This window comes from Manis pentadactyla, chromosome 12, assembly GCF_030020395.1.
Source record: "Manis pentadactyla isolate mManPen7 chromosome 12, mManPen7.hap1, whole genome shotgun sequence".
NCBI classification, from domain to species: domain Eukaryota; kingdom Metazoa; phylum Chordata; class Mammalia; order Pholidota; family Manidae; genus Manis; species Manis pentadactyla.
In genome coordinates, this window is record NC_080030.1 from 25,012,671 (window position 1) to 25,022,129 (window position 9,459).

Consider the following 9,459-nt stretch of genomic DNA (forward strand, 5'->3'; position numbering starts at 1 on the left):
TGTAGCCAGCATTACTCTAATAACAAAACCAGGCAAAGACACCATAAAAAAACTACAGACCAATAACCCTGATGAACATAGATGCAAAAATACTCAGCAAAATATTAGCAAACTGAATTAAAAAATACATTAAAAGGATCATACATCATGATCAAGTGGAATTCATCCCAGGAATAAAAGGATGGTACAACATTCACAAATCCATCAACAACATCCAGTATATCAATAAAAAGGACAAAAACCACACGATCATCTTAATAGATGCTGAAGAAAAATCATTTGACAAAATTCAATACATGATAAAAACTCTAAACAAAATGGGCATAGAAGGCAAGTACCTCAACATAACAGAGGGCATATATAACAAACCCACAGTCAACATCATACTTAACAGTGAAAAGATGTAAACTTTTCCAATCAGCTTGGGAACAAGACAAGGATGCCAACTCTCCTCACTTTAATCCACCATAGTACTAGAGGTCCTAGCCATGGAAATCAAACAACAAAAAGAAATAAAAGGCATCCACATTGGTAAGGAAGAAGTCAAACTGTCACTGTTGTAGATGATATGATATTGCATATAGAAATCCCTAATGATTTCAGTCCAAAACAACTAGAACTAATGTCTGAATTCAGCAAAGTTGCAGGACACAAAATTAATACACAGAAATCTGTTGCATTCCTATATACTAAGAGTAAACTAGCAGAAAGAGAAATCTGGAAATCAATTCCATTCACAATCACATCAAAAAGAACAACTTACCTATAAATAAACCTAACCAAGGAGGAGAAAGACCTATACCCTGAAAACTATAAGACAATCTTGAGAAAAATTAAAGAGGGCACTAATAAATGGAAATTCATCCCATGCCCTTGGGAAGGAAGAATTAATATTGTCAAAATGGCCATCCTGCCTAAAGCAATCTACAGATTCAATGCAATCCCTATCAAAATACTGACTGCGTTTTCAATGAACTGGGACAAGTAGTTCTAATGGAACCAAAAAAGACACAGAATAGTCAAAACAATCCTGGGAAAGAAGAATAAAACAGGGGGGATGTTGCTTACCAACTTCAAGCTCTACTACAAAGCCACAGTAATCAAGACAATATGGTACAGGCACAAGAACAGACCCATAGACCAATGGAACAGAATAGAGAGTCCAGATATTAACCCAAGTATATATAGTCAATTAATATATGATAAGTGGAGCCATAGCTGTAGAATGGTGAAATGACAGCCTCTTCAAGAACTGGTGTTGGCAAAACTGGACACCTACATGTAAGAGAATGAAACAGGATTACTATCTAATTCCATACAAAAAAGTAAACTAAAAATGGATCAAAGACATGAATGTAGATGAAACTATAAAACTCTTAGAAGAAAACATAGTCAAAACTCTCTTGAATATAAACATGAGCAAGTTTTTCATGAACATATCTCCCCAGGCAAGGGAAACAAAAGCAAAAATGCATAAGTGGGATTACATCAAACTAAAAACCTTCAGTACAGTAAAGGACACAATCTGTAGAACAAAAATGTATGCTACAGTATGGGAGAATATATTCATAATCGACATATCTGATAAGGGGTTGACATCCAAAAATATAAAGAGCTCATGCACCTCAAAAACCGAAAAGCAAATAATCTGATTGAAAAAAGGGCAGAGGATCTGAACAGACACTTCTCCAAAGAAGAAATTCAGTTGACCAACAGGCACTTGAAAAGTTGCCCACATCCCTAATCATCAGAGAAATGCAAATTAAAATCACAATGAGATATCACCTCATACCAGTTAGGATGGCCAATATCCAAAAGACAAGAAAAATCCTGGCAAGGATATGAAGAAGGGAACCCTCCAACACTGCTGGTGGGAATGAAAATAAGTTCAACCATTGTGGAAAGCAGTATGGAGTTTCCTCAAAAATCTAAAAATAGAAATACCATTTGACCCAGGAATTCTTTGGAATTTACCCTAACAATATAGGATTCCAGATTCAAAAAAAGTAAGCACCCCTGTTTATTGCAGCACTGTTTTCAATAGCCAAGAAATGGAATCAATCTATGTCCATCAGTAGACGAATGGGTAAAGAAGAGGCGGTACACATACACAATGGAATATTATTCAGCCATAGGTAGAAAACAAACCCTACTATTTGAAACAACATGGATGGAGCTGGAGGGTATTATGCTCAGTGAAATAAGTCAGGTGGAGAAAGAGAAGTACCAAATGATTTCACTCATCTGTGGTGCATTAGAACAAAGCAAAAACTGAAGGAACAAAACAGCAGCAGACTCATGGAACCCAAGAATGGACTAAAAGTTACCAAAGGGAAACAGACTGGGGATGATGGGTGAGATGAGAAAGATAAGGGGAGAAGGGGTATGATGATTAGCACTTAATGTAGGGGGGCACTTGGGGAAGTCAGTATAGCACAGAGAAGACAAGTAGTGATTCTATAGCATCTTTCTATGCTGATAGACAGTGACTGTAATGGGGTATGTGGTGGGGACTTGATTATGGGGGAATCTAGTAACCACAATATTGCTCATTAATTGTATATTAACAATACCGAACAAAAATAAATTAACATGGGGGGATAAGAGGTCAAATGACTCAGCTGGTCATTGAAAGATGGTGATAATGAAAAAATTTCCTTGGTGTGACAGTATACCAACCTGAATTATATACCCCTGGTGGCCAGGATAATGAATGAACAGCAAAATTCAGTTTACCCCAAAGATAAATGAGTTATGTCTGACATTATCAAGACACTTTACTGATTAATCATATCTCTGGAATAAGGAGCAAAGGAAATAAACTCACACTGTACAACAGCAAGTATACAATGCACAGTAGTAGGGGATTTGTGATGGTAGAATGGTGAAATATGTTTTTTTTTGTAGATAATTATTTTTTATTGAAGGGTAGTTGACACACTGTATTACATTACATTAGTTTCAGGTGTACAACATAGTGATTCAACATTTATACATTTATATACATGACAATTCTAGGTACCAGCTATCACCATACCAAGCTGTTAACAATGTCTTGACTATATTCATTACATCCCGGTTACTTATTATTTGAATGATATAAAGTGCAGTACTTTGGAATCAGAAAATCAACTTTAAAAATCTCTGATCTAACACGTACCGGCTGTATGATCTTAGAGAGTCACCAGAGACATTTGAAATGCTGATATCCTCACCTGAGCAGAGGGGTAGCTGTACCTATCCTCCTAAAAATGGTACATGTTCAGTCAGTATGTATTCAAAGCAATGCTCGTTTCCTGCCTGTTGCTGCAGGGACAGTTACCATGGGTTGTGAGATTTGGTTATTTCCTACAAACTCTGAAATGTCTACATTGCTTCCCTCAGGGGACATTCTTCAATCTCATGTGTTTTTTGTTTGTTTGTTTTTTTGTCCCTGTCCACACTCATCTGGATTTCCAAAAACTTTGAGCTTTTTGAGGAACCTCCGTACTGCTTTCCACAATGGTTGAACTAGTTAACATTCCCACCAGCAGTGTAGGAGGGTTTCCATTTCTCCACATCCTCACCAACATTTGTTGTTGTTTGTCTTTTGGATGGTGGTGATTCTTACTGGTGTGAGGTGATATCTCATTGTGGTTTTAATTTGAATTTCTCTGATGACTAATGATATGCAGCATCTTTTCATGTGTCTGTTGGCCATCTCTATTTCATCTTTGGAGAACTATCTATTCAGTGACTCTGACCATTCCTTAATTGGAATATTTTATTTTTCTTTGTTGAGCTGCATGAGTTCTTTATATATTTTGGATGTCAACCCTTTATCAAATCTGTCATTTATGAATATATTCTCCCATACTGTAGGATAACTTTTTGTTCTACTGTTGGTGTCCTTTGCTGTACAGAAGCTTTTCAGTTAAATATAGTCCCATTTGTTCATTTTTGCTTTTGTTTCCCTTACCCGGGGAGATATGTTTATGAAGAAGTCATTCATATTTATGTCCAAGAGATTTTGCCTATATTTTTTCTAAGAGTTTTGTGGTTGAATGACTTACATTCAGGTCTTTGATCCACTTCAAATTTACTTTTGTGTATGGGGTTAGAAATTGAACCAGTTTCATTCTCTTCCATGTAGCTGATCAGTTTTGCCAACAGCAGCTGTTGAAGAGGCTGTCAGTTCCCCATTGTATGTCCATGGCTCTTTATCATATATTAATTGACAATATATGTTTGCATTAGTACCTGGACTTTCTATTATGTTTCACTTGTCTGTGGGTCTTTTCTTGTGCCAGTACCAAATTGTCCTTATTACTGTGGCTTTGTAGTAGAGTTGAAAGTTGGGAAGTGAGATCCCTCTTGTTTTGTTCTTCCTTCTCAGGATTGCTTTGGCTATTCCATGTCTTTTGTGGTTCCATATGAATTTTGAAACTATTTGTTCAGTTCAATGAAGAATGCTATTGGTATTTTGATTGGCATTGCATTGAAACTGTAGATTGCTTTAGGCAGGATGGACATTTTGACAATATTAATTATTCCCAGCCAAGAGCATGGGATGAGTTTCCATTTGTTAGTGTCTTCTTTAATTTCTCCTAAGAGTGTCTTGTAGTTTTCAGGGTATAGGCCTTTCACTTCTTTGGTTAGGTTTATTCCTAGGTATTTCATTCTTTTTGATGCCATTGTGAATGGAATTGTTTTCCTGATTTCTCTTTCAATTAGTTCATTTTTAGTGTATAGGAAAGCCACAGATTTCTGTTTATTAATTTTGTATCATGCAGCTTTGCTGAATTCCAATATTAGTTCTAGTAGTTTTGGAGTGGAGTCTTTAGAGTTTTTTATGTACAATATCATGGCATCTGCAAATAGTGACAGTTTAACTTCTTTTTTACCAATCTGGATTCCTTGTATTTCTTTTCTTTTGTCCAATTGCCATGGCTAGGACCACCAGTACTATGTTTAATAACAGTGGAGAGAGTGGGCATCCCTTTCTTGTTCCCGATCTCAGAGGAAAAGCTTACAGTTTCTGCTGTTCAGTATGATGTTGGCTTTGGGTTTATCATATATGGCCTTTATTATGCTGAGGTACTTGCCCTCTATACCCGTTTTGTTGAGAGTTTTTATCATGAATGTATGTTGAATTTTGTCGAATGCTTTTTCAGCATCTATGGAGATGATCATGTGGTTTTTGTCCTTCTCTTTGCTTATGTGGTAGATGATGTTGATGGGTTTTCGAATGTTGTACCATCCTTGCATCCCTGAGTTGAATCCCCTTGGTCATGCTGTATGATCATTTTGATGTATTTTTTGTTCGGTTTGCTAATATTTTGTTGAGTATTTTTCCATCTACTTTCATCAGGGATATTGGTCTGTAATTCTGTTTTGGTGGGGTCTTGGCCTGGTTTTGGTATTAGGGTGATGTTGGCTTCATAGAATGAGTTTGGGAGTATTCCCTCCTCTTCTATTTTTTTGAAAACTTTAAGGAGAATGGACATTATGTCTTCCCTATATGTCTGATAAAATTCAGCTGTGAATCCATCTAGACCAGGGGTTTTGTTCTTGGGTAGTTTTTTGATTACTGATTCAATTTCTTTGCTGGTAATTGTTCTGTTTAGATTTTCTGTTTCTTCCTTGGTTTGTCTTGGAAGGCTGTATTTTTCTAGGAAGATGTCCATTTCTTCTAGGTTTTCCAGCTTGTTAGCATATAGATTTTCATAGTATTCTCTAATAATTTTTTGTATTTCTGTCTTGTCTGTCATGATTTTTCCTTTCTCTTTTCTGATTCTGTTGATGTGTGTAGTTTCTCTTTTTCTCTTATTAAGTCTGGCTAGGGGCTTATCAATTTCATTTATTTTCTCAAAGAACCAGCTCTTGAATTCATTGATTTTTTTCTATTGCTTTATTCTTCTCAATTTTATATATTTCTTCTCTGATCTTCATTATGTCCCTCCTTCTGCTGACTTTGGGCCTCATTTGTTCTTCTTTTTCCAGTTTCAATAATTGTGAATTTATACTACTCATTTGGGATTTTTCTTCCTTCTTTAAATTGGCCTGGATTGCTGTACACTTTCCTCTTAGAACTGCCTTCACTGTGTCGCACAGAATTTGGGGCTTTTTGCTGTTGTTGTCATTTGTCTCCATGTATTGCTTGATCTCTGTTTTAATTAGGTCATTAATGCATTGAATATTTAGGAGCATGTTGTTAAGCCTTGATGTGTCTGTCAGCCTTTTTGTTTCCTTTCTACAATGTATTTCTAGTATTATGACTTTGTGGTCTGAAAAGTTGGTTGGTAGAATTTCAATCTTTTTGAATTTACTGAGGGTCTTTTTGTGACCTAGTATGTGTTCTATTCTGGAAAATGTCCCATGTGCACTTGAGAAGAATGTGTATCCTGCTGCTTTTGGGTGTAGAGTTCTGTAGATGTCTGTTAAGTCCATCTGTTCTAGTGTGTTGTTCAGTGCCTTTGTGATCTTACTTATTTTTGTCTGGTGGATCTGTCCTTTGGAGTGAGTGGTGTGTTGAAGTCTCCTAGAACGAATGTGCTGCATTCTATTTCCTCCTTTAATTCTGTTAGTATTTGTTTCACATATGTTGGGGCTCCTGTATTGGGTGGAAGTATATTTATCATGGTTATATCCTCTTGTTAGACTGATCCCTTTATCATTATATAATGTCCTTCTTTATCTCTTGTTACTTCCTTTGTTTTGAAGTCTATATTCTGGTAAAATTACTGCAACACCTGCTTTTTTCTCTTTGTTGAGGGCATGAAATAGCTTTTCCAACTCTTGACATTTAGTGTATGTCTTTGGGTTTGAGGTGACTCTTTTTTAAGCAGCATATAGATAGGTCTTGCTTTTTCTTATCCATTCTATTATTCTGTGCTTTTTGATTGTGCATTCAGTCCATTTACATTTAGTGTGGTTATTGAAAGATATGTACTTATTGCCATTGCAGGCTTTACATTCGTGGTTACCAGTGGTTCAAGGGTAGCTTCTTTACTATCTAACTGTCTAACTTAACTCTATTATTAAGCTATTATAAGCACAGTGTTATGATTTTTTATTTCTCCCCCTTCTTATTCCTCCTCCTCTATTCTTTATATGTTAGGTGTTTTATTCTGTACTCTTTTGTGTTTCTTTGACTGCTTTTGTGAGTAACTGATTTTATTTCTTGCCTTTATTTAGTATTTCATTGGACTGCTTTCTTTGTTGTGATTTTATTTTCTCTGGTGACATTTATTTAGCATTAGGAGTGCTTTAATCTAGAGCAGTCCCTTTAAAATATCCTGTAGAGGTGATTTGTGGGAGGCAAATTCCCTCAAAATTTGCTTGTCTGGGAATTGTTTAATCCCTCCTTCATATTTAAATGATAATCGTGCTGGATAAAGTATTCTTCATTCAAGGCCATTCTGTGTTATTACATTGAGTATATCATGCCACTCTCTTCTAGCCTGTAAGGTTTCTGTTGAGAAGTCTGATGATAGCCTGATGGGCCTTCATTTGTAGGTAATGATTTTTCTCCTCTAGCTTCCTTTAATACTCTGTCTTTGTCATTGATCTTTGCCATTTTAATTATTATATGTCTTGGCTTGTGTATGTCTTCTTCGGTCCATTGTGTTGGGAGTTCTGTGGGATTCCATGATCTGAAAGACTATTTCTTTACACCTCATCCACTCTGCTCTTAAGTTCTCTCAGAGATTGTTTTATTTATGCACTCTCCCTCCCAACTTGATCCTTTCACTTTTGCATATTTATCTGTTGGCCCATCAGCATGGTTATGACCTTTATTTTGAATTCTTTTTAGGAAAATTGGTTAAATATATCTCCTCAGACCCTCTCTCAGGGGTTATCTGGCTAAGTCTGGACTGGACCAAATTCCTCTTCCTTTTCATGGTGATAGAGGTAGTTGTGGGCAGGTAGCACGTGTGTCAGCTGGGAGAACAAAGTCCTTTCCTGCTTTCTGGTTGCCGTGCCCTTCTCTGTGGCCTGTGTCCATTACCCACACAGCTGTTGCAGCCTCCAGATTAAACCTCTAACCTCTCCTGCCTATTCTTTTAGTGAAGAAAAAGGTTACTTGGTATCACATACTAATTTGAGTATAAATTGTCCTTAAGAAATCCCTCTATTCCCATGATAATGGTAATTCCCCAAATGTTCCGATCCCTCATGGATAATGAAGGTGAATGAGTAGGAAATCAAAGGAAAACTTTTGAATATGAACTACATCAGGAAGTTTAATAAAGTGAGCTGTATAAACTATGGAGAAGTTCAAGTTAAAGAAATGAAAAGTACTGGAAATAAATAAAAGGATGAAATTTTACTATTACATTCTTATCAAGATTCTAACCCAATATTAGAATCTCTGACTACGAGGTTTTGAACACTGCAATTATGTGGGCTTCTTTATTTCTGAACAACTAGCCCCTTTATAGCTGTACTTTATAAGGAAATATTTCAAAGCCTACTTAATGTCTTTGTTCCTTACTGTAAATGAAGGCGTTCAGCATGGATATAACTTCAGTGTACATCACTGAGGCTGCTGCACTTGAGTGTGTGCTGGGGGTAGCAGCAGAGCTGAGGAACACTCCTAGCATCATACAATAAAATGAGACAACAGTGATGTGAAATGCACAGGTGGAAAATGATTTTTAGTTGCCCTGAGTTGACAAGATTCCACATACAGAGGACACTATCTTACAGTATGAGTAAAGGATCCCTACCAGGGGCCCACTACTCAGCAGCCCAAATGTGACATCCATCACTATGTCAAAGGTAAAGTTATCAAAACAGGTATGTCAGAACATGGTGTGAGTTGAGAGAAAAAGTAGGGGATTTACAAGTCTGTGAAAGACAGCTACAAAAAAGCAGTGCAACAAAGAATGCAGGGCACTAGTTATTCAGGACACCAGGATCAGCAGTCCACAGAGCCAGGGGTTCATGATGACCATGTAGTGCGGGGGAAGGCAGATGGCCACATACCAATCATAGGCTATTACTGTCAGGAGGAAATCATCCAATCCTGTGAAGAGTGGGAAAAAGTAGAGCTGGCTGATGCATCCTGCATAAGTAATGACACTGCTCTGGGTCTGGATGTTCAGCAGCACTTTGGGGATGGTGGTGGAGGTGAACCAGATGCCCACAAAGGACAGGAAGATATGCATGGGTGTGTGCAAGTGGGAGCTTAGTTGATAGCCAGAGTGAGGAGAACGTCCCCAAGCACAGTGATGAGGTACATGGAGAGGAAAAGCCCAAATAGGAGGGGCCGCAGTTCTGCATCCTCTGAAAGTCCAGAGGAGAAATTCTGAAACTGTTGTAAGGTTCCTGGGTTCATATGTTGGAGGTGCCTACCAGGATATAGAAAAATAAATGGGTAGTTTTTATACTATCAATTGTTATAACCAAGCATAAATACTACCATTTCTATTTTAGAGTCTACAAAATAATCTCAATATATGTGTATGGCCCAGT